This window comes from Vulpes vulpes, chromosome 15, assembly GCF_048418805.1.
Source record: "Vulpes vulpes isolate BD-2025 chromosome 15, VulVul3, whole genome shotgun sequence".
Lineage (NCBI taxonomy): Eukaryota > Metazoa > Chordata > Mammalia > Carnivora > Canidae > Vulpes > Vulpes vulpes.
Genome location: NC_132794.1, coordinates 32,169,658 through 32,196,135, shown reverse-complemented (window position 1 = coordinate 32,196,135; position 26,478 = coordinate 32,169,658). Strand labels below are relative to the sequence as shown.

At 37.5% G+C, this 26,478-nt stretch overlaps 1 pseudogene; it reads right to left on the bottom strand.

Moving 5' to 3' along the window:
* Positions 1-3,897: 3,897 nt before the first annotated feature.
* LOC112917705 (ribose-phosphate pyrophosphokinase 1 pseudogene) lies at positions 3,898-4,842 on the bottom strand (annotated as a pseudogene).
* Positions 4,843-26,478: the final 21,636 nt, after the last annotated feature.

The following is a 26,478-nucleotide window of genomic DNA, read 5'->3' as shown; positions in this document are numbered from 1 at the left end:
AGGATTTTGATGGTTTCCTGTTTCATATTTAGTTCTTCCATCAATTTTGAATTTTGTGTATGGTGTAAGAAAGGCCATTTTCATTCCTTTGCTTGTTGCTGTGCAGTTTTCCCAACACCATTTGTTGAAGAGACTGTCATTTCCCCATTGGATATTCTTTGCTGCTTTGTCAAAGATTAGTTGATATAGTTATGGGTCTATTTCTGGGTTTTCTATTTTCTTCCATTGATCTATGGGTCTGTTTTTGTGACAGTGCCATATTGTTTGATCACTTCAGCTTTATAATAAAACTTGAAATCTGGAATTGTGATGCCTCCAGCTTTGCCTTTCTTTTCAAAATTGCTTTGGCTATTCAAAGTCTTTTATGGTTCCATACACATTTTAGGATTGTTTTTTCTAGCGCTGTGAAAAAGGTTGTTAGTATTTTGAAAGGGATTGCATTAAATATGTAGACTGCTTTGAATAGTATAGACATTTTAACAATATGTGCTTTTTAAAAAAGAGGAAAATTTGGTTAATGATGAAAAATTAAAGACTGATGTGGAGATTAAAAGAAATTGGAAGCACAGATACCATTTGGGAGGCAGCTCTGATAGCTGCAATATATGTATGTAATATCCTGGACCAAATTATATAGGCAGACATAGAATGAAGAGGGTGTTTCTAAAGCATATAGGGCTCACTCTCTGACTTTCTATAGGTAATAAGAGAGATAGAAAAAAAAATAAAAATGGCTCCTCAGATATCTAAACCTATCATAAGTGATTGGGTGGTATCATAAGTGATTGGGTGAATGGATGATTGTGTTTACATATTAGGAATGAAATATTAGATGAAGATTATTTTTTGTGTTGCTCTCTATAATGATAGATAGAGAAACTATCAAGTTTACTTTCTGATAAATACATTCATAACTAGAACATATAATTGTTGCTCAGACTTAAAATCTTTACTATATTCTCCTAGACATTGTTTATATCTGATAAGTAAAAAGAAAAATTAGCTGATATTCAAAATTGAGAACTAAAAGGGGGAAATAATGAATTAATTACATATCCAAAGATAGTACTGAGATTTATTTTATTTTTTTTAAGATTATTTATTTATTTATTAATAAACACACAGAGAGAGAGAGAGAGGCAGAGACACAGGCAGAGGGAGAAGCAGGCTCCACACAGGAAGCCCAATGCAGGACTCGATGTCCGGTCTCCAGGATCACACCCCGGGCAGCAGGCAGTACTAAACCGCTGCACCACTGGGGCTGCCCAGTACTGAGATTTATATTTAAAAACAGGATGACCATTTCCCACTTGCCCAATTTGAGTAGAGGTTTATTATGTAAAACTGGGTTGGAAATATGGAGAGAATAAAGAATCCTAATACTTAGGCAATAGATTAGAACGATAAGATTTTAAGGCATAATTTAACATTTTGTATTTGCTGATGCAAAGTATTTCCTTTGATTTTAAGATTTAGTTTTCTGACCAAGCCATTAAGTATTGAAATGAGAATAATAAGCTACCCAGAATAAAACTTGAATAAATGTTTATCTATAGAACTACTTCTCATGTTTATAACTATTATTTCAATTCTTCCACTTCTGGTGGTTTGTTTGTGATCCATGAGAAATGGCTATAAACAAATGAAGCAAATTCTCTTTTTAACTGGCACAAGTATATTTAATCAAGAGTGTGCATGAAGGACAAATGAGACATGCAGATGTGAAATAAATTTTGAGACCACATTGGCATAGCACTTTATAAATTAAATGGGCTTCTTAGAAATCTTACTGAAGAAGATCTATAAAGAAATGACTTAATTTATGAATAAGGAATAAAAATCTTGCCAAGCTTGAGTATTTTAAGAAATTGGGTGTATACATTCGACTACAAAATGCACATCATTAAAAGTAAAATAGTAGTGCACACTTAAGAGCTGGGATGGTCTAGGCAGAGTGAAGGAGGAAAAGAAATGTTGACCTTGAAGCTAAGGGTCAAGCTCTATTTTCAGAAGGCACATTGGATTTTACTTTCTTTATGCACAATTTAATTGAAATAGCTATATAATATTGTTTTAATACTCATGAAATAATTAACATTCATCTAGACGTAATAATAGTGGACCATTACCATTTTTAAATGATTTAAAATCTCAGTACAATAAGAAATAATTTGAGGTGCCACAAAAATAATTTCTTCTTTACTTGGAATGGTTGTAAAGTCTCTTTCCTTTAAACTTATAGCAATTTCTAACTCATACTACATGAACTCGTCGTCACTTTCCCAAAGATAATACTTCCTTATATAAGGACAAATTCATAATGATACATATTTTAAAAGCATTGTTATAAAATGGGGACAAGCACTGAGATGTTTTTTATATTATCCAACCAATGAGGAATAATTGTGCAAAAATATATGGAAATGCTGTTCTGAATCAGTTTGTCAGCAATATTTGAGACTACTTGCTGAGACACCACAGCACTGGGACAGAAACAAAGATGTCAGTGAAGGGAAACAAGTTTTCTTCTTACATGAGTTTCTAGGATTGTTTTTATTTTAAGCTACAGAACATATATATTTTTTTAAATATCAAAATCTTTACAAAAAAAGTTCAATTAAACAAAAATTTGCCAATCCAGTATAACTTAATACTCTGAAATGTACAAACAGGGACAATTTGAATACATATTCCCAATAGTAATGAAATGTTTAAATAAAAGATACTCATAAAGAAAAAGATACTTATAAAGAATACAACCTTACTCTGTCCAATTAGTTATAATATTTCAAACTACAAGTGGTATTGTGTCTAATTAGCATACAATTATTTTCAAACTGATCCTAAAACTCTTAAAAATACTTTTGTTTTCTTTTGTTTTCAGACTTCACACACAGACACTTTATTAGTTTCCTCTACAAGAGACAGTAACATCAGTCTTTTTAACAGAAATCTCAGGTCATTGGAGAGGCCAAATAGATGGCAGAAAGATGAAATATTTAAATTAATCAAAAGGCACTACAACCCCACCTAAAACCTACGACCACATCAGTAGTGGGCTAAGGAAGATTATGCTATGGCAAAAAATAATCCCGTGCTGATGTGAGAGATTACGGAGCAGGAAGCTGAGTTTGCTTTCCAGAAGACTGTGGTAGGAGGAACATTTGTGCCCCAGAGGACATATGGCCAGGGGAAGGGCAAGATGGCTGAAGGTCAAGCCAAATGGAAAGGAACAGGTACAAAGGAAAATCCAGGCAACACAGTCCCCAAGCTGGAGGGGAGGAAGGATCAGGCTTTTTCCTCCCAAGAAGCATCCACTGCCCTGTGTGCTGCCTACCCCCAGGCACCCCCCACCCCTACTCCAGAGATCTGCTCAGGCTGTAAATTGCCCACTGGCTCCATCCAGATTTACAGGACTGAGCAGCCTGAGCTGGGCTGGGGCTGCCTAGGGTTCATTTCAGGCTTTGGAGAACTTGTCACAGGTTGGGGGTAGAGGGGGAAAGGGGGCAGGGCTTTGTTGCCAGTAGTTCTGAACCAAGGAAACCCTGAAGTATTCACATGCTAAGTAGTCTGTGCTTTCCCCTCCCCAGGGGAACATTCAAACAGCCCAAAACACCTTCCAAAGCCTGAAATCTTGCTGCGGGCTCAGCTGTCGTTAAAGCCTCAAGCCTCACAGCATCAAGCTAGAATGAGACAAGGCAGACGCAGGCGGGGACATCTCAGCAGCTAATCTCAATCTTTCTCTAAACTTAGGAGAAATGCTACTATACCCTGATGAGGGGTGTAGAAAGCGTCAGGGGAGCAAGCCGGGCCTTCTGCTGGGTCTGTCCTCAAATACCAAGGGGGAAAACAATGGGGTGGGGTTCACTTTATTTGTAAAAAGCCTCAGCAGTCACTCTACTGTAAAGGGACGTGGCTGAACAGGCAGGAAACTGATTCCCCATTGTGGGCTCTCCTGATGGCTTCCGCCCGGATGGTGGAGATGTCGATCTCCTGTATTTCGGAGCAGGGCTTCATCTTATCCCCCCGAGGTACGGTATTGGTGACCACTACTGCTTCAAGGCGCGCGCTGTTAATGCGCGGGATGGCCGGGCCAGAGAGGATCCCACGAGTCAGGACAGCATAACGCCTGGAGGCTCCAGCTGAGAGAAGTTTGTCGGCCGCGTGGCAGATGGTGCCACAGGCATCGGCCATGTCCCCCACCGGGATGGCCACTCGATCCTGCACGTCTCCCGCCAGCACCATGCGGGCTACTTCGTCGGCCGTCTTCGGTCCTTCGTGAACCAAGCAAAGTCCACGTTCCACCGGTCGGCGATGGAGGGCGCTGTCTTCGCCGCACCAGCATCGCGTGAGACACCAGTACAGCTCCTCGGGTCGGAGGTGGTCTCCCGCGTCCGCCGCAGGACGGCTGGCGCTGCGCGGATTGTGCGCTGGGGTATCAACAAGCCCTGGATCTGAGAAGGCGCAGGTCCACGGTGATGCGATCCGCGCCTGCCACCGTGAGCGTATCTGCCACGAGCCTGGCCGAGACTGCAGCCGGGCTCTGCTCCGTACCCTGCCGGGCGTCCGGGAAGCGGGGACGACTGCGGTTACCCGGCTGGCCGACGCGGTCTTGCAGGCATCGATCATGATCAAAAGCTCCGTTAGACTGTCACTGACTTCGCCACAACCACCCTGAACGAGGTAGACATCCTGTCCTCGTTCGCCCTCTCCAGTCTCCACGCGGGTCTCTTGATTGCTGGATTTCTTGGTCACCAGCTTGCCTAGCTCCAGGCCCAGGTCGGCAATTTTCTGGGATAAGTCCTGGTGGGAGCTGCCGCTGAAGATCTTCATATTCGGCATCTTGGCTGCCTACTCTAGGCACTCTCCGCTCCGCGATCGCCGCTGCTGCTGAGACGGGACCTGACGTCGGCCAAGAGACTCAGCGCTAACCGCTTCGCGTTGCTGCGCCGCCATCTTACCGCCCCGCCGCCATCTTACCGTCCCGCCGCCGTCTTACCGCCCCGCCGCCGTCTTACCGCCCCGCCGCCGTCTTACCGCCCCGCCGCCGTCTTACCTCCCTGCCGCCGTCTTACCGCCCCGCCGCCATCTTACCGTCCCGCCGCCGTCTTACCGCCCCGCCGCCGTCTTACCGCCCCGCCGCCGTCTTACCTCCCCGCCGCCGTCTTACCGCCCCGCCGCCGTCTTACCTCCCTGCCGCCGTCTTACCTCCCCGCCGCCGTCTTACCGTCCCGCCGCCATCTTACCTTCCCGCCTCCAGATGCTTGAAACATATTTTCTTTTATGATTGTTATGATTCAAATGCCCCTCGCCCACAAAATATCTACTGAGACTCCTAATTCACTTAGCAAACCCTTTCTTAATATGGAAAGGAAGCTAAACAACATTCCAGCCTTTATCCAAGTTAGGAAAAAGCGAATCTTAATGTTCAAATATATATTTTATTTGAGGATTTAAGGTAATTACTAATAAAATGCAGAGAAAAGGGGCACTTATCCTGAAGCATGTTGTATTCAGGGACAGCTTCGGCAGGCAGTGAGTTTAAATCAGGTTTCCGAGGATATTGCTGCGATAAACGAGCATTGCTCCTAAGATCTGGGGGAGGACCCAAAAAGAAAAAGAACCAGGGAAATTGAGAGTTCGAGTTTTGTAGGTCAGCATCTCACAACTCTTCTTATAATGGCAGTTCTCGAATCTATTATAACAGCTAAGGCAAGCATTGCAGTTCTTTTGAAATCTCTCAGAATCCATGCTCAAAGATAAGAATCTATATTCACTTGAATGTCAATGTAAATGCTCAAATCCCAGTGAAAGAAGGGGGAAAAAATACAAAATGACACATTTAAGGTAAACTTAAAATAGTGAAATAATTTGGGTTCCCTAGATAATGACTGAAAAAGAGAAAATGAAAGAGCCACCACTCCACTAGCACCTTCTAAATCCCAAGTACCCTGCAGGTGTTTTTGTGTTTACTGTGGCATTTACTCCTTGTGACAATTACCGAGGCTCACAGGATTGATTTCATTATAGACATTGAAGACATTGAAGTTTAAAGATCAAATAAGCTTCCCAAACTAAACTAAAGAAGGTGAATTGGGGTACTCTGTTTCGTGAAGTTTGTTAGTTCCTCTTCATTAGTTTCTGTAATACAGCAGTTTACATTTTGCCTTTGCTTGTTTAATTTCATTGTAACTTTCTACAAGGAAAAGGATTAGCCATTCTATTGATACCATCTATGTATAGTGATTTATAGTATAACGTGATTTCTACTAGAAATTTTATTTGGTATTTCTATTTAAAATTCGAAGAATCTGGAGCACCTCAGATGGACTCAGGACTGTGGCTTAGTCCGTTAAGCATCTGCCTTAGGCTCAGGTGGTGATCCTGGGGTCCTGGGATCAGGCCCTGTTCAGCAGGGAAGGTGCTTGTCCAACTGCCTCTGACCCCCCACTTGTACCTGTGCTGTCTCTCTCTCTCTCATAAATAAATAAAATATTTTAAAAATATATCTAAAATTTTAAAAATAAAAATAAATAAAATTCCAAGAATCTTATAATAAGCATTTCTTTGGGACAGAATGTCCATAAACAGGAGTGAACATGATACATTATTAACAAAAAAACATAATTAATTATCCGTCTCATACCTTTTACTTCACATATTTTGAAATAATCTTTATTTCCAGTTCTTTGCACTCAGCATGAAATTATTCAATCACTTTGAAAACATCGATGAAATAAAATATTACTCCCATTCTGCAATTTACAACTGTGTCCCCTGATCAGTTAGGGAAGGTCAGAAGGGCTAATGCATTCACAAAGTACAGAAACCTACAGACTGAAGGGGATGTACTTAATCCTCAGAGCCAAATAATCATTAGCAGTGGTGATGCATAAAGTCGAATATGCAATAGCTACAGGGTCAGTGTTACATTTATTCAGATTCATAAATGAAAGTAAGGAGTAATCAGGCTCTGAGACGGTAACTCATTCATTTTATCCTACACGAAGGATAAAACGCCCTAATCCCATAAACTCTGACAATCATGGTGCAATTACATACTGACTTTCTGTTATGTAATTCTAGTTTTAGGGCTTTAATGTTGCAGTTCAGCATTGATCGTTCATTTGAAACAACACTTAGATGAAATATTTTCAATGAGGAATTAGATATACTTTCACTCAACAAATGTTTATTGAGTACGTTCTATGGACATATGAAGTTTGAAACAACATTTGTGCTAGATTAGCCTTAAAAAATTCCATGTATTGTATACAAAATCTAATTTTGTGATTTTGTAACATGATATACAAATATAAAATTCACAAAGTATACTGATCTCTTAAGACTGAAGAGTCATAAACAGTACGACTTAAAAATTGTTGATGGACTGCAATTAAAAAATACTAGTGTCACAATAAATTCTCTTTAAAGTTCTTTGAAAGACAAAATACATTTTTGTTCCTCTTTAATATCAAAACTTCATGTTAGTTAATATATATTCAATAATACACTTCTAAATAAACTGGATTTCAAACTTCTGTTGCATAGTAAAACCATAACAAGTATTTTTTTTTCTATTTCAGAAATATCTCACAGAAAAGTCTTTCTAAAAATCTAATGTGTATCATATTGTATAATGAAATTATCTCTGGTTTGAATTGTATAAATGGCCATTAAATCTTCTCTTCCAGACAATGTGTAAATATTTAATAACATAAAGATGGTCAATAATTTAAATTCAAAGAGATTTGTACATTGATCTTCCAGATAAAATCCTATTAAGCCAAACGATTTCCCACAGGTTCAGTTTTCTCTCTGACCCTGCATGTTCCGTATTATATTTACAACAACAACTAAGGAACCCATCTTGTTCAGTAGGTGAAGCAAATTAACTGAATGTTATAGATTACTGCTAGTGCAGCAATGAGGGAACATACTTACTGCTACTTGAGGTCGAGCCCTGCCTTAGGCAAAATCATGAAATAAGCCCAGGTAATCACTGTCCTTCTCTGCTCCTACGCTCCCTGACCTACCTCATTGACCTCTGTTTTCATTTCCCCTGGGTAGATAGCTCTTTCTTGCTACATTTTGGGTGTACAGTGTTTAGCCAGGGGAACCTACTTTGAGCATTGGTTTCATGCTTCAAGCTTACTACTCTCTCCTTTGTCAAGTTATGCTGTGTGTTGGATACTAGTTGTCAGCTGGAATGCAAGTCGATTAGTAAATAATAATAATAAAAGTATTAAATGGTTGTAAAATGATGGGGTTTCTTCCTCTGTGGGTATTTATGAACTAGCTGCAAACACTTTTTAGAATCCCAAAAAATCACTCTTGAGCAGTGAAATGTCAAGTGACAGTATTTATTTTCAGAAAGGTGAGCCTTTCTCTGTGCCCCTAGGTCATAAGAGCTATACATTGGTCCATTCAAAATTATATTCAATTAGTATTCTCCAAAGTTCAGCATGATATTTAATCCTTAGGTGTCTTGACATTGAAATAATTAGATTACATAATGAGACTCAACAGCTGTATCATCTTATATGTATTTATCTCATCTCATGTAACTTTTAAAATTTGGCTTCCAAATTAGGAATAAGATCAAATTCTTGTGTCTCAGTGCTAATTTTTACAAAATGTTTTCAGTTTTCTTAAGAAATAATTGACCAATAACATTGTATTAGTTTAATCTGTACAACGGCATGATTTGATATCATATACATTTGTATGTATTATGAAATTATTACCAGAATAAGCTTAGTTAACATATCTATCCCCCCACATATAGTTGTTTTTTCCTTGTGATTAGAACTTTTAAGACCTACTCTCTTGGCAACTTCCAAATATGTACTATATAATGTATAAAATTATATGCATATTAATGCACTATAATATGTATTAACTATGGTCACCATGCTGTATATTACATCTCCAGAATTTTTTTTTTCCTTATAGCTGGGTCTTGGTTATTTTAAATCATTTTCTAGGTCATTGGCACTAAGACAATGAACATAATACAAGGGATCCAGATAGCTCAATATGTGCATAGGTGATTTTATAAATACAAATAAATTATAAAATAATTAGGCCTGAAATTTATATTTTATAAAAATGGTATTGCTAAGATAATATATTATATTATTAGAAAATGTATTATTTTTATTACTAATTTCTAGGAACATAGTGTGAGGGTGAGGGTTGAGAAATATATTTTACAGAGGTCAGCATTACTATGAATTAGTATTTCCTTACATCTGAGGTTAGGAAAATACACAATTAAGTTTCTCACAATAATTGTAACTTAATTATATCCTGTGTTTGTCCTGCTTCTTCTCTCATTATCCTCAATATGTAAATAAAATTGAGACCAAAAAGGTATCTTTTAATCAATACAGTGAGACCTTTTGTTGTTTTTAGGAAAACAAATCAGTAAAAGCATAATAGTTCACTATATAAATCTTAAATATTGTTAATTTTAAAACTAGAAATGGTTGCATCAAACAGACCCTTCTTTTATTCTGGTCTTAAAAACCTAGTAACTAAGGTGTTAAACATTTCCTCTTCACTGTTGAGACTGTACACTATTCCATAGTATACGCCCTCAATCTTCACTTGTCAAGATAAGGATAATCAATCTCAATTCCCCATAAAATGTAATTTCCATTAGAGACAAGCAATAAACACTACCAATTTCTTGGTTGCATTGAACTTCTACAAAATAATCCCCTTTAAAAGAGAGCAGGGAAAAATACTTTATTTTACCACCAAGATATTGGTATGTAGAAACAGAAAAGTCAATTCATCTTCTTATCTTACAGAGATGCCTATAATTAATGTTTTTTTAGTTTTTTTTTTCTTTTTAAAGGCCAAAATAGAAGTCAGTGAAACTGATTGTTGCTGAAGAAAATGAGCAGGAGCATCCACAGAGAAGAAACTATTTCCTGTTAAGCTTACATTCCATGTAATCTGGCCTGCAACCTAACAGTCTCAAACACAGCAGAAACTGTCTATGAATTCAAAGCCTGGTCATTAATATCTCATTATGTAAAAAACTCTATGTGGGCTAAAAGGTATAGTCCCCATCCTTCAGAAGCTTATTTTTTACTAAGGTGTGGAAAACACTGCAATTCAGGACAATATATTTTTCTTTATTCCAAACATCCAACAAGCAAGATGTACTTCCTACAAAGAATTCAAAGGCTGCTAACGCAGTATATTGACCTGTACAAATGCTCACTATATTTATTACTCAGCAGTAATAAACTTTTCTAGAACATATATGTTTGGTTATCACTTTCTTCAATCTCTGGGACGTTCTGCATTCTTTTCAGAATAAACAGTCAAGGATGATACAAAATGACCTTCACTTAAACACTCCTTTAATTTTAGCACCATTCTAATTCCAGTGTCCTCCTCCCCTTTATTCTGGATCTACAGATGCATTACCCTCCCTCATTGCTCTGTCTCCTCTCCCCAACACTGTTCTTTCTCCTTATTAACTAATATGTGTCCTTTAGGGCTCATCTTAAATGCATCTTCCACCAAATTGATTTGTCTTTTCCAGAGTTCCTCCACTGTATGCTTTATATTGTGCCATGGAGTATTTCAGTGGCCTGTATGTTGACAATCGCTCCTATTACCTTGTAGACTCTTTGATAACAAGGCTGTATTTTAACCATTATCATGTTACCCAATGTCTGCATGACACTGCAAATTTGCATGCAATACATTTATGCTTACTGAATGAAACTTGGAAAAGCTTTATAGAAATGCCCCAAAAAACACATTAACAACAAATAGAATTAAAACATTGTGTCAGGAAAAAAAAAAAAAAAACATTGTGTCAGATATTAACATTGGTATTATTTGAGATTTTTAAAATATTTATCACATAGGTTATTTGCTGTGTTTTGATTTTTACCCATTTGTTCCAATATTCTAATTTTAAATGAATTACATTGTTATCAAATGGTACCACTTTTGTTAAAATGTTTGTGTAATATCAAAATAAATTGAGACAAACACATGGGTGAAAATATATCCATTAATAGGGTATTTATATGTAATGTAAATAATTATATGCCTAAGTGGCTCAGTCACTTGAGCATCTGACTCTTGATTTTGGCTCAGGTCACAATCTCAAGATCCTAAGTTGGAGCTCTACATCAGACTCCATGCTCAGTGCGGAATATGCTTGAGATTCTCTCCCTCTCCCTGTGCCCCTGCTCCACTCACACTGTCTCTCAATAAATAAAAATATTCAAAAAATATATTAGATTTTATTTATCTGAGAAAGAGACAAAGAAAGCACACACACACATGTGGAAGGGGGGAGGTAGAGAGAAAGAATCTGAAGCAGACTCCACACTGAGCATGGAGGCTGACATGAGACTCGATTACACAACTCTGAGATCATGACCTGAGCTGAAACCAAGAGTCAGATGTTTAACTAACTGAGCCACTTAGGTGCCCCTAGTCTTCAATTATTTCTATATTAATCCAGCATTTGCCACCAATGTTGCAAAAGGCCAAAAAAAAAGGGCAAGATTATGTATCATAAACCAATTAGTACTGAGTATTATAGAAATGGTGAAAAGCAAAATGGTTTCAGATTTCTGAAGTAGAATATATAACAAAATGCTTAGAAAAAATTAATCACTGAGTTCCCATAGAACAACATGCACAGTTCAATTATTTCTTCTTACAGTGATCTATTGAAAGTATATACCCTTTAATGTCTTAAGCCTGGTATCTTTTTCAATCTTTCCTATCCCTAAGACAACATTGTGTAAGCAGTGGGTCCTCAAAATCAAAATTCCATTTTATCAGCACAATTATATATATAAAATATAAATACAAGGAAAAATATAAGAAAAATTCATTTGAATTGTGGCAATAAAAACAATAATTTTAATATATTCATATTATAAAAGAGAACTCAGATATCAAAAGCTTGAAGACTAAGCTCACGCCAACAGGTTGCATTATTCAATATTTATAAATACTTTTCAAGTTCATTAAATATTTCAAATGTTCACTGAAGAAAATTTATTCTGAAAAACCTTGTGTAACATTAACTTAAATTATTCTGAAGGCTTTTAAACAAAGATAACTTTGTTCCCTTCTGGTAATTTTCTTAATAAGTAAGGATGTCATTTCCTAATTTGTAATATCAAATTATGACCCAAAATGCATTTTTAAAGGAAAGCAATAACTTTTTAAAAAGGTCACCCAAATCAAATTTCATTATTTCACATCTAAAACAATATCCTTTCAATACCATTTAAATAATCATATAATAATTTGTCATCTTAATAACAAAACTACTAATGAATAGTCTTATCAGAAGTAGGAAATGCAATTTTTAATGGATTATTCTTTTATAATAATAAATTGCTGTGGCATAGAAAAATTTAAAAACACACAGACATAAGCATATATTTTAACATAGTTTTATAATATTTATACTAATATTGCCTAGTAATATCCTATACACACAGATAACAGGTTGCGTGTGGGTGTGAGAGAACAAGAGAAGAGAGGGGGAGATGCCATACAAGCAACGTTCACATCACTAAAATGTAAAGCTGAAGAATGTCTTTTCCTTATGAAGTATAAAAATATGCTAAGGGATATTTTCAGTATTTTTACCTCCTGAAGTTTGTTTGCTTTTCAGAGAGAGAGCACCCACATGCGCACACGTACATATGCAAGAGGGAAGGAGGGACAGAAGAAAAGAGAGTATATTAAGCAGGCTCCATGCTCATCACAGAGCCTGACATAGGGTTCCATCTCAGGACCCCGAGATCATGACCTGAGCCAAAATCAAGAGTTGGATGCTTAAAGATTGAGCCACCCAGGCACCCCCTGAAGTTTTTTTAGTTCAGGATTTTTTACATAAGAGTTCTATAAGTCTACAAAGAGATTGTACTTTAAAAATAACTTAGATTATAAAAACAGTCCAAAAAATCCTTACTGTCTTATTTCCACAGGGCAAAATACAGATCTGGCTTATTTTCTACATTAGAACAGGCACTCTTGGTTTAGTTAAGAGGAAGGTACACATTTCTTAGAAATTCTTGCCAGACTTTCAGGAAATAAGCTCTTCAATATCATGGCATATGATCTGTGTGGCATTTCCTTCAGGGAAGTTTACTCTTATAATACAACAAACCTGTCTTAAAGATAACTTTTTATATTAAAGCTAACATTTCTTCAAAGAGCCATAAAGTTTAGAAGATCAGAAAAAATAAAGATGTTCTTCTTTTGAAGGCAATATTGAATGTTCATGTCAAGTGGGTTAAGTGTATTTTGTTAATCATTAAATGTTACAAAGACTTTTAAGGTAGTTCAATTATATATTGCCAAATTATCACTATAATTTTCTACATTTTTTTTTCTTCTACATAATCAAGTGATTAATGATACTGTAAGATTCCACAGGACAAATTTCTAATTCACTAAAACGGTACTAAGTCAAAAGTAAAACATTGTATGGGGAATTCCTTAAATCAATTTAGCAACTGTTCTGTATATTATTGCTTATTTTATGTCTCCTTTTTCCAATTACTGGGTCTCCCCTCCCTCTCTCCAATCTTCCACCCCTCCCCCTTCTCTTTTTCTTTCAATCCACCACTTGAATGAAATTAATTTACAGTGAAATTCAAATGTTAATATGTAATTTCTCCTTCACAATTTTGTGGGGCACCTGGGTGGCTCAGTTGATTAAGCATCTGACTCTTCATTTTGGCTCAGGTCATGATTTCCAGATGGTGGGATCACTCCATACTTAGCAGGGAATCTGACATTTCTCACCCTCTTCCTCACCCTCACCCTCTACCCATCTCCCCACTCATGCATGCTTACTCTCTCTCTCAAATACATAAATCTTTAAAAAATTATTGTTTTATTGTGTGAATTTAAATTCTACTCACTACACTTCTGAAATTGACCCTAGTCATGGCTACTATTTACAACACTTTATAATCTTGCATTAAGTCAAATATGATATTTTCTAAAGAAATCATACTAATATTTATTGAATATTTTTACTGTTAGGCTTTAACATCTTTTTTATTGTTATTCTTCAACATCATACTCATAATCATCAATCAACCACTATTCCTTTAGCACCTACCACAGATGGTATAAATATTACTTTATTCAATTCAAAGAAGCAAGTAATATGAATAGAATTGTCCTGGGAAGGTAAATTAGTATCAAAAGATTAACTAATCTGATTAATTAATCCCCAAATTAAATGATGAGTTAATATTTGAATATATATTTGTATATCTTTAAGGTTGATATTTTCCCACTATTCCATTCTGAAACAAAGCATTTGGAAGGCCCATCAAAAATATGTCCTTTAAATGTTTTAATCAGGGAACCCTGGGTGGCGCAGCGGTGTAGCGCCCACCTTTGGCCCAGGGCACAATCCTGGAGACCCGGGATCGAATCCCACGTCGGGCTCCCAGTGCATGGAGCCTGCTTTTCCCTCTGCCTATGTCTCCGCCTCTCTCTCTCTCTTTCTATCTCTCTCTCTCTCTGTGTGTGACTATCATAAATAAATAAAAATTAAAAAAAATAAAAATAAATGTTTTAATCAAAAATAAATAAATAAATGTTTTAATCAATTATATTTATTAATTCAAACATGATACTTCTGTCAATGACTAATATATAACCCAAATACTTCATTATACTTCAAAAGAAAAAATAAGAGCATTTATTTTCTCTAGATTCCCAGTGCAATATCATCCATACATACATTCTAAAATTTGATAAGCTATTACCTTATAATGTTTTTCTGGTATCCTGGATGACTCTGCAAGACAAGAACATCAGTATGTAAATGTGACCCAGCAGAGAATTGCCTAAAATGTTCTCTTGAGTGCTGGTGTGACTCTTCCCCCATAGAAAAGGCTCTGGCTCTGGGCCCCTTCGAACTTTATTTCCTGAATTGAGTTGATCAGTCACTTTGCTCAAATCTTTGTAGACAATCTGGGAAGCACTGGAAAGCTACATATACCCATTTAGCACTTCCCTAGTTCACACTTAGATAACTGAATAGATCTTAAATATTTCAAAGCATGGACCAGATAGTTTTCATCTTTCTTGACTTCTTTTTTCTATTTTTTAATGTTACCTTCTTTAACCAATCCATCCTCCACCTAACCAAGTCAATGTATGTCCTAATTACAAAATTTGGCACACAGCAGTTATTTTCTGATGGACTAATTGAATTCAACGTAAGTAGCAGTAGGCAGTAGAAGTGAGCTACAGGTTGTATGTTGGTCCATTTTACAATGGACCATTTGATGTGTATTAATCAATAAACCAAATTTGGTTTCAAATTAAGTGCCAATTCAATCCGTTAAGAACTTTAAATCAGATGCTGTATGTTGTCCAGCAGTATAGTCTAATAATTATTTCCTGAAAGTGAAAATATGAATGAAAAAATGAATGTTTTCATTTTACTATGCTTAAGCAATGTACTTAATTTTCACTGTACCTGCAATACATATGATCACTGTGCTGATATTGAAAGTAGAAATCCTTGTCTGTATTCCAGCCATCAACATTATACATTTTGTTTCAGTAATTGTTGAATCAGAAAAAGGAAAATGAACATATTTACCTTAAAAATAAGAGAAAATGGAAAAGACACTGTAGATAAAGCATAATAAAAAAGAATCGCCAAAGCATGTAAGGAGCAGTAAGAAATAGCTTTTCAGGAAAAACTGTATACAGAAATACATTCAAAATATCAGGTAAGTATTGACAGTGGGCTTAACCATCTGATATATTTCTAATTTGATTGTTAAGTGTTCGATATTCTTTAGTAGGAGAATAACATAAAGAAGACAAAGTCTGTATAATAGTTCATGAAGTATGCACAAGAGGAGTAGAAGAAAAGATTGAGAGCAGAGTTGTTTGTCAGTACTTCATAGGAATCCATCCACTGGTGCTGATGAGATTCTGACATAGACTTGACTATATTAAATGAGACATGAGGAACCCAAAGCTAGTTTAGTGGTATCATCAAATTTAATTTGTTTTCACTCTTTTTTTCATATATTTTTTGTTTACTCTTCTAACATAGCCTTTTTTTCTGGATAGAATTGCAAGAAGAATGAATACTAGATTGATTTTCATTGCATATATTCATTCAAAGTCTGTACTTACATAGGATTTTTTTTTCATAAATTATTTAGAGGATAAGAATTTTTGTGCTGTTACATAAGACTTAAGTCTTGTGTTCAGATAGTGAAAATGTTTAAGAAAGATAAAAGTCTTCACTCCTTGCCTATATTTCAAATAACTACAGCACTTCAGAAATCACATCTTCTCTGTTTCCTAAGTTTTGCTTACATGATGATCAATAGAGCTATCTTTAGAAATTCTTATCAATGTATGAAGTGATTGTGATGAAAATTACCTAGCGCTGATGATATACCAACAAAACTGTCAATGAGCTAAAGATACAAAGAGATAATAGTGATGGCAAATATATGCACAAAAAACTGTTACAACAATAAAATCTGTAACATATTCAGCCTCAGAATATAGGGATTAGTGATGAATACTGCTGATCATACCAAAATAAATATGGTTTTCCTGAAGAACATAGTTCATATCTGCAAATGAGAAAAATCCTCTGTCTAAAACTGAAGAACTTACAACTCAGGCTGAACTTATGATATGTGGGCCAGGGCTGCATTCATGTCTCCTTCCCTAGGATACTTCTTGCTTGCCTCCTAGCATGGCTCTCATACTTCGATGTCAGAGATAGTGTTCGTTCCAGCAACACTGCCATTTCATTTAAAAAGAGGATTAGGTTCTTGTTTCACAAGGGTGGTTACAAAACTATATGTAAATATAATTTGAATATGTAGGAGGCTGTTTTCTGGGATTTAAAATGAAATGAATCAGGCAGCTCACCGGTGTAGCCCCGCCTTCCACCAAGGGTGTGATCCTGGAGACCATGGATCGAGTCCCACGTCAGGTTCCCTGCATGGAGGCTGCTTCTCCCTCTGCCTGTGTCTCTGCTTCTCTCTCTCTCTCTCTCTCTCTCTCTCTCTCTCTCTCACATGTCTCTCATGAATAAATAAAATCTTTTTAAAAAATAAAATAAAAATGAAATGAATCAAAAGTGTGATCATTTCAATCTACTTGAACTGCAGACTCTAATATTGCCTTACATTATTTAGAATAGAGTAGACAATAGGGGGAAAAAAGGCATTTTTTCATCTTGGAAACAAGTGTGTGTGTGTGTGTGTGTGTGTGTGTGTGTGTGTGTGTGTTTGTATGTACCTATAGTGACAATATGGGCAAAAACACCGGACACATCTACACACCTGTGTGACATGAGACAAGAGTCAAGGCTCCATTATTTAGTAATACTTATCCCACTGGCTTACTTTGTTTTCAACTTCCTTTCTGATTGAGTCCATCTGCCACCTATACAACTTTTCCTTCCTTTCTCCCTTTTTGCCTTACTCTCTCTCTCTCTTTTCTCCCTCTCTCTCTTTCTCTCTTTCTTGATGAGTAAGTAGATAGATAAGTAGATAGGTAGATTGATAGAAAGAGAGGCAAATAGAAGATACCCATGAATATGAGGATGGAGCCGGGGGAAAGCTTATCTTTTCTGCTTCAAACATGGGCATATAAAAAGCGATTGATTTCACTAGAACTCTTTTAAAATCAGAGATTCTCTTAGGGGGAATGTCGAGTAACACGTGACTCTTAGAAGCACCCACAATTTCATCTTAAATATTTAATATTAAATATTTCTCTCCACTAGTAACTTTTCTTGATCCCTAGACTATATTGTTTCTCCACTTTTATTTCCTACAATGCTATATATATTTTTTAACATTAGGATATTCATCACAATATTTGTGCAGTCATTTATTTAATGTATGTCTTTACTAATAAAATCTAAAATCTCTTGGGACAAAAATATTTAGTTTTTGCTTTACTGCTGTATTCCAGTACATAATAAAGATTCCAGTACATATGTGGCGCTCAACTAATAATTGATGATACAACACCATACTACAATTCAATTCATCCTTAATCAGAAGTAAGTGCCACATATCACTTGAAAACAAAAAGTCTAGCAACTGATGTTTTCTTTCTCTTCAATAGCTATTACAAAACCCTTGATTCAGCATTTTCCCCATAAAAATAAATGATGTCTCTGTTGTCTCAATTCTCTTTACAATTTCTCTGTTGTTTCTAGGAAGATTTATCATTTGAAGGTTGCTTCTCATTCTCAACTACAGACATCTTTCTTTATATTTAATTAATTTTGGACTTTCAAAACCTCTTGGAAGTTAAGATTGTGTACATCTACTTTCACAGAACATTTTTATTTATCAGCATATGATATTAGTGGAGAATTTCAAACTTTAGAATCATTCTATAGTAAAAATCAATAAGCTTTGAAATCATGCAATCATAGTGTGTAAGTCACTTTTCATCTATGTGACTTGATGTAAGTTCCTGATCTCTCTGGGCCACTTCTCTCATATGTAAAGTGTGGTCCAATAAATTCATACATAAAGCACTAAACTATGTCTGGCACATTATAGGAACTCAGCTTGTGCATATGTGTGTGTGTGTGCATATGAACATATACATATATTAATTCATGTTTGTACTTTTAAAAGGAAATCAAAGTCCCAAAGTGGCATTACTAAGGTTAAAGTCCCAAGTCAGTAAACCAAGACTTAATACCTAACCTGATTACAGGTAAAATTCCCCCAGAAATGAAACAATTAGCCAGTCAATGTGGAAATTTCCAGGTCGGCACTAGGAAATTACTCATGACTTCTTCCATTTTTGTTAAGAGGGCAATCTTGCTTAAAACAATGGATTCTTTGCTAATATTTTTTCCCACTCCCTCTCTACCTTTAAAAACATTTCCCTCTCTATAACCCTATGCAGCTTCCCTTTACATGCTAGATGGGATGCTGCCTAATTCATGAATTGATTAATAAAGCCAATTAGATCTTTAAAATTTACTTGATTGAATTTCTGTTGTTTAATACTATACATACATTTAAAATAGTGTATAGCTTGAAATCCTTTTTAAAGAATTTAACATCTAAAATCAATTTATTAGCTCAAGTCTAGTCTATTCTTTCATTCATTTATGTATTCATTCACTCACTTATTCATTTATACATTTATTCTACAAACATATGTTGATTGCCCATTATCTTCCTTAGTTACTATACATACAACAATAAATAGGTCACTTTTTGTATTGAGAAGCTCAGCTTTGAATGTAGTCAGACATGTTGGCAAATAATTATATCATGATATTGTGTTAGAATAGAAATACAACTGAGGACTATGGGAGTGTGAATCTGGAAGAAATAGTATTATACCAGTTCAAATTGTGAACTTCGAGCATCTACATTTGGGGTTCAAAGCAGTAGCACCAAGCCAATATTTATTGAAAAAAATGATTGTATAATCACATATTTTCCTAGTTCTTAAACTGCCTCCTGGTTGTAGGCAAATAGTTAATTTAAATTAATGTTAATCTTTATTTAGGATAAATGGTTACTGAGTGTGTATAGGATGCTATATAACACTTGCAACTCTCTCATCAGGAGGAAAAATATCAAAGGTGTTAGCAACAGGAATGTATGTTGGAAACATACCTATTTATATTTACGCTGTTCTTATGGAATGGATGTTCCTTCACATGTGTGTGTCTATCAACAACATGAAGAACTTCAGCTGCCCTAAGACACCTCCAAACATGTGGGTATTACCTAAACCTGGAGATATGCCCTCAAATTTTCACATATTGTTCAGGAGTCACAACGGGGAAGAGCCCTTCTGTCCCAACCTACTTGAACTTAAATCTATATATCTGGGTGGTGTTGGGGAGATCATGGATCATTTCCAGGGTCCAGATCCTCAGCCTGAAGCAAGACCTCAAAAAAATCATTCTAGTCAATAATTGTGCTAAGAATTCTAATGATGCTTCATTAGAGTGCTAAATAGCCTTTATGAAACAAAAAGTTTAAAAATGATTTTAGGCACTTAAAATAAACCCTTAACTTTTAGCCTCTGTGTAATAAGACAATGAATATGGTTAAAACTCCAGAAGCACAAACATAGGAGAAGCTATTTTTTCTATGATTTTTTTTTTCACATTTTCCAAAATAACTTTTTCTGATGTTATACGTCCACCTCGGGAGAGCATAGCTGGGTTACCCTATAGCACATACTTATAGGAAGAAAATTTTCAAGATTCAGATTTTTTTAGATAATGTGTTTATTATCAGACTAAGAATGAATTAGGGCCTGCCATTACTTTAAGTGTTGAATATAAAGAGACTGAGGAAGCTCTAAGTGCATTCGGGGATGCTGACAAACATACAGGATGCTGGGAAAATTTTGAGAGTTTTCTAGCAATAAATATATTCAGAATTGGGTATTAGAAAGAATTCTGGCATGCAGATAAGTCCTTGAAATAATATTAAAATAAGACAAAAAGAAAAAAACTAAAGCAAAGGAAGATCACACTAACCCAGAAAAAGAAAAACATGGAAAAGCTGGAGGCGGCTCACCAGGTGACCAGCTCAGTTAGGGTTCCCTGGCCTGAAGCAGCAGCAGAGACACTGCACGCTTGCAGAGCCTGGTGACTCGGAAGGGGGGTGGAGGTGCAGTGTAAGGGAGAGTAAATGTAGCCTCTTGGATCTCCTTTCTGTACCTTGGGTGTGAGGAGGAAGAGAGGAGCGTGCAAGGGAGGGAGACCAGCAAAGAATCCCAGAGAATACCAGTTACTCATAGGAGTTCTGAATCTACCAGACACGCAGCACTGCTCCTCCTGCCCTGTATTCCATCTCATGACATCCTCATGACATCCTTCCTCAGGTCACGGCTAGCTTTACTCTCTGTCAGGACAGCTGAACTCACAATAACAACAGTAGCACCCACTCCTGAGGAATGAAGAAAGGCTTAGGCTAAAATCGAGTGCTGTTTAATGAACACGAAGAAAAGTAAAGAAGGCAGGGAAAAGACCCAGCAACCACAATGCCAGATCCTCCACAGAATCAGAAATCTATTCTCTGCCTTTAAGAATAGAAAAATAAATGTTGAATCTATTCCCACGCAGCCCTGCCACAGTGTCATTTTGGGCTGCTGTTGACCCTCCACCAAAGAAAGGCCCTATGCACACTTGTCCATTTTGGGTTCTGAGGGCTGCTTCCTCCCTGACAACTTCTGGCCCAGAGTGGGAACAGCCCCCAAGGAAACAGATTCTCTTTTCGTTTTCCCTTCCCCTATTCTCATCCTTTTGAAAAATTCTCATCCTTTTATTAAATTCCAATGATTCCAATGATTCCAAAGCTTTGCCAGATATCTAAGGGAAATATGGGAGCATATGATTTCAGGACCTTCATGTGGGGAACTAGCTGCCAGTTTATCCAAGAACTCAATCTCTAATCCTCGGCACACTGGGGATACTGAGGCCCTGAGTGGGCTCTCTGACCCTTGGACACATCTCCCCTGCCCCTCCTGGAGTCAACAGCCTATTCTCTCACCTTTGAAGTCAACAAAAACAGCAGCAGAAGTTTTTCTCCGCTTCCCAAAGTTAATCATTCCCATAGCTAATATGCTGGCTCTCTCAATAAAAGCTGGAGAGACAAAGCCTGGGGTGGAGTCAGAATCTGAGCCTTGGTCCCCTTGTCCCCCAGGTTAAAATTCAGTGAGACTCTTGAGTCTTTCTTCATATTGTCGCCGCTGACTATCCCGGCCCCTGGCAAGTGACACTGGAGCATGGACAAGAAATGGGTAATGGGGAGTACTGCAGCAGTGACACCTGTGACTTGGGTCCCGCCACCAGCAGAGGCTGGGCTGGGTTTCAGGCAGGGTAACCATGGGGCGGAATTCGTCTAGCCTAACCCACTCTGTTTCTCTTCTAAAATGTTTGCTTAGGGGATCCCTGGGTGGCTCAGTGGTTTGAATAAATAAAATCCTTAAAATAAATAAAATAAAATAAAATAAAATAAAATAAAATAAAATAAAATAAAATAAAATAAATAAATAAATAAAATAAAATAAAATAAATAAAATAAAATAAAATAAAATAAAATAAAATAAAATGTTTGCTTAAACAAGCTGGGGCACATGTATCCACCGAACATTTGCAGGCCCCTTTGACTCAAACTATATTGGAGGCCATGACTCATATGTGGCTCGGTCCTTGGGATTGGCTTCAAATAGCAAAGGCCTCCTTAACAGGGAGTATGTGTTTACGATGGAAATCTGCTTTTTGGAGACTTTGCTTGGGAACAGGCCCATAGCAACAGGCGTGCTAATATCCCTGTTACTTCAACTTGTTTGTTGGGACTGGAAATTTTCCAACTCTCCATAATCAATTGATATATGCTTCCCAAGCCTGAGAGCAAATTTCCCCCGCTGCCCAAAGGGCTTGGGCCATAAGGTCACTTACAAAATGGGTAGAGGGGCCTTCAGAAAATTATGCTGATTTCATCGGTGGCCTTACTAAAGTGGTGTGGGGGCAGGTCACCCATGCTCAGGCTGCAGATGTCCTAGTCAAGCAGCTGGCTATGAAAATGCTAATGCCGACTGCCAAAGAGTCATTGCCCCTATAAGACATAAGGGCTCTATTTCAGATTATTGGAGAGGAAGCCAAAATGCGAGTACCCATGAGCATCAACAGTTCTGGCAGCAGCTTTAAAAAAAGCCCTAAAACCTCAAAAGGCAGAGAATTGTTTCAAAAGTTTAAAGGGAATGCCATTCTGGCACATTTAAAAGTAATGGGAATGATCCTACATCAACACCCAGCTTAAGCCCTAGTGCCTAAAGGGCAATCGTTGGTTTAATCAATATCGCTCTAAATTCCATAAGAATGATTCCCCTCTCCTTCCTACACTGGCGGAAAGCTCCCAACAGAGCCACTCTTGGCCCCGACAAATAATGTGATGGTTCTCTACCCAATGACGCTGAGCAACGGACTATCTCATGTCTCAGCACTGCCACAAAGGGGAGTGCTGGATTAGACCTATCTTGTAGCTATGGTTTCTCTCTTTTTAAGATTTATTTATTTATTCATGAAAGACACACAGAGAGAGGCAGAGACATAGGTAGAGAGAGAAGAAGGCTCCCCGCAGGGAGCCTGATATGGGACTAGATCCCAGCATCCCGAGATCATGACCTGAGCCAAAGGCAGATGCTCAGTCACTGAGCCACCCAGGTGCCCAATATGATTTCATACTTACCCCTTCTATTGGAATTCAAGTCACACCAACAGGAATTTATGGACCCATTCCTAAGAAAACTATTGGTTTCATTGTAGGCAAAAGTGGATTGACAATGAAAGGGGTTCAAGTTTTTCCTGAGGATTATAGAGCTGAGTTTAGAGTTAGGATGACATCTAATGGACACATTGTATTCACCGCTAGTCAATCAAATGCCCAATTATTGCTCCTCCCTTATATTCCAGGATTACAAGATAAGGAACAACCAGGAGGGTTTAGCAGTACGGGCACTCATCATGTACATTAGGCAAGAGAGATAACAGAGGAACAGCCTATGCTTTTCCTGTCATTAGATGGTAAATGTTTTAATGGGCCTTTTTTTTTTTACATTTGTTTTTATAACACCCTCCAGTTCCATCCACATCGAAGCAGATGGTGGGTATTCATCCCTTCTGAATAATATTCTACTGTATATATACCACATCTTCTTTATCCATTCATCTGTCAAAGGACATCAAGGCTCCTTCCAGAGTTTGGCTATTGTGGACATTGTTGCTATGAACACTGGAGAGCAAGTCACCCGGCATTTCACCGCATCTGTATCTTTGAGGGAAATACCCAGCAGTGCAATTGCTGGGTCATAGGGTAGCTGTATTTTTAACTTCTTGTGGAACCTCTACACTGTTTTCCAGAGTGGCTGTACTTGATATGGGTGCTGATGTAACTGTTATAGCGCATCATGAGTGGTCAACATTTTGGCCTTTAAAACAGCCCTCCGCATCCCTCACAGGATTGGGAACCCCCAGATGGATGGGACAAAGCTCTAGCATTCTCACTTGGAAAGGCCCTGAGGGGACCTCAGGAACTAAGTCATTCCCTATGTGCCTCTATTCTTATCAACATATGGGGCGGAGATATGTGGGACAGAGATATGATGAAGCACATGAAGGTTATCATTGCCACAAAACCTAAGGGTTTTCAGATAATGGAACAAATGGACTATAAAGAAGGACAAGGGTTAGAAAAATATGGGCAAGGAATCAAAGAACCATCACCCCCTCCTCGTAGATTGGAAGACATGGATTAGGTTATAAGCAAAATTTTTAAGTGTGGTCACTGCTGAAGAATCCCCAGGCCATGCCATGTCTCTAACATGGCTTATAGATATTCCTGTACGGGTAGAGCAGTGGCCGATAACTGGGAAAATTTACAAAATTTACAGGAACTTGTTAAGCAACAATTGGAGGCGGGACATACTGAGCTTTATCATAGTCCTTGGGATACCTGTCTTTGTAATTCCTAAAAAATATGGGAAATAGCATTTGACTCAAGACTAATAAGCAGTTAACAAAGTCATGCAATCTATGGGAGCTTTCCAGCCAGGACTCCCCTCGCCTTCTGCAATACCTCTTGATTGGCCTTTAATAATCATTGATTTAAAAAAATTGCCTTTTTACTATTCCATTGGCTACTCAAGATAAAAAACAATTTACTTTCTCTGTCCCTTCCATCAATAACATTGAACCAATGCAGAGATACCAATGGAAAGTCCTTCCACAGGGCATGGCTAATAGTCCTACCAAATGTTAACATTATATGGCTCTTGCTTTACGTTAACCCCAAGAAATCTTCCTGAAAGCCTATATATCCACTATATGGATGACATACTACTGGCCTCAGGCACATGATCAGACCTTGACACCCTTTTCTTACAAGTAGAGCAATATCTAATTGAATGGAATTTACAAGTAGCCCCTGAAAAAATTCAACATACCCCTCCTTTCCAATATTTGAGCTACCTTATGGATAAATCTACCGTTAGGCCACAAAAGATTTCTATCAGGAAAACAAACCTCCAAACTTTAAATGACTTTCAATTGGAGACATTGAAACATCAATTGGGAGACATCAATTGGATTCACCCTTTATTGGGCATCCCTGCACATTCCCTATCACATTTGTACAATACAAGGTAACGCTGCTCTTAATTCTTCTCGTCACCTGAGCCCCCAAGCTGAAAAGGAATGGGAAGCTACACAGCTAGCTGTTAACCACTTGCAAGCTCATTCAGTTAATCCACAATTTCCTGTAAAATTACAACTCACTTGGTCAGATAAAGCCCCCATTGGGGTGCTCATACAGTTTACACCTGACCTAGTCATCCTAGAATGGATCCATTTATCCAATCAGGAATCTCAATCCCTAACCCCATATTGGACTCTAACTTGCAAAACAATTACCAAGGGGAATTCTAGATGTGTACAATTATTAGGAAAAGAGCCTGCTCAAATAATGTTACTTTTTACCCAAGGACAACAAAAGGCACCCTGGCTCTCTATGGCAGAGAATAGAATGCCTGGAATGGCAGATAGCCTTGCTATTTGGGAGAAGTTTCCAATCAGTCACCTTCCAAAAAACCATTACAATTCATTACCTCCACTTCCTTTGTTATTCCCACTATTATTCAAAATTCATCCATCCTAATGCTCTCACTAGGAGCGAGCGTTTTTACAGATGGATCCAGTGATAGCAAAGCTGCATATTGGACCTCTGAAGCCTCCTATGCAGAAATCACCTCCTATACCTCTTCTCAGCGAGTTGAAGTTTTCACTGTTATTTTGGCTTTACAAGCTTTCTCTCAACCTCTCAACATTGTTTCTGACTTCCATTACATTGTAGGATGAGTCCATGATATTGAAAATGTAAAAATCAAGCACATACCCTCTGAGAACCTTAGCTCCCTTTTTCAAACTTTACAACAATTGTTCACTCTCACCATCACACCCTTTACATAACTCACATTTGATCACATTCTAAACTCCCAGCACCCCTGGCCCTGGCAATGCTGCTGCCAATTCAGTAATATGTTCTATATTTCACCAAACACAGGCTTCTCATGCTCTTCTTCACCAGTCTACCCATAGCCTTTGCAAATTATTCTCTTAATATTTCGTGATGACTTGCTCAACAGATTGTACACTCCTGTCCATTCTGTCAACGATCACCTTTCCGGGTGACAAATTTGGGAGTTAACCCTCGTGTCCTTACTCCCAGTGAACTTTGGCAAATGGATGTGACTCATGTAAAACAATTTGGCTGCTTGTCTTGCATGCATGTGTCTGTAGACCACTTTTTTCATATGGTTTGAGCTACTCTGCTCTCTGGGGAAGCTGTAACCCATGTATGCCATCATTGCCTTGAGGTTTTTGCAGTCATGGGACTTCCA